The sequence below is a fragment of the Camelina sativa genome, chromosome 11 (assembly GCF_000633955.1).
Source record: "Camelina sativa cultivar DH55 chromosome 11, Cs, whole genome shotgun sequence".
Classification (NCBI taxonomy): Eukaryota; Viridiplantae; Streptophyta; class Magnoliopsida; order Brassicales; family Brassicaceae; genus Camelina; species Camelina sativa.
In genome coordinates this window covers 24,064,549-24,065,281 of record NC_025695.1, presented here as the reverse complement: position 1 = coordinate 24,065,281, position 733 = coordinate 24,064,549, and positions in this window count along the sequence as shown.

Below are 733 nucleotides of genomic sequence, written 5' to 3'. Positions count from 1 at the left end.
TTTCTAGGCTTTGTTGTCAGTGCAGAAGGAGTTAGAGTGGACGATGAGAAGGTCAAGGCTATTAAGGAGTGGCCAACACCCAAAAACGTGGCAGAAGTCAGGAGCTTTAATGGACTAGCAGGATTCTACAGGCGATTTGTCCAAGACTTCAATACTATTGCAGCGCCACTTACAGAAGTTATCAAGAAGGATGTAGGATTCAGATGGGAGGAAGCACAAGAGAAGACGTTTTCAGCCTTAAAAGAGAAGCTTATCACTGCCCCTATTCTCTTACTTCCTGATTTTATGAAAACTTTTGAGATTGAATGTGATGCCTCCGGAGTGGGTATAGGTGCTGTTTTGATGCAGGATAGGAAGCCAATAGCTTACTTCAGTGAGAAGCTAGGAGGATCGACGCTACACTATCCTACATATGACAAGGAGCTGTACGCCTTGGTTCGGGCTCTTCAAACGTGGCAGCATTACCTGTGGCCAAAGGAGTTCGTTATTCATACTGATCATGAGTCCTTGAAGCATCTCAAAGGACAACAGAAGCTCAACAAGAGACATGCCAGATGGATGGAGTTCATAGAGACTTTTCCCTACACGGTTAAATACAAGAAAGGTAAGGATAATGTAGTCGCAGATGCATTATCCAAGAGGTACACTCTCGTTTCTACCTTGTCTTCTAAGCTTGAAGGTTTTGATAAAATAGTAGAACTTTATGAGACTGACATCGATTTTGCTGAGAGCT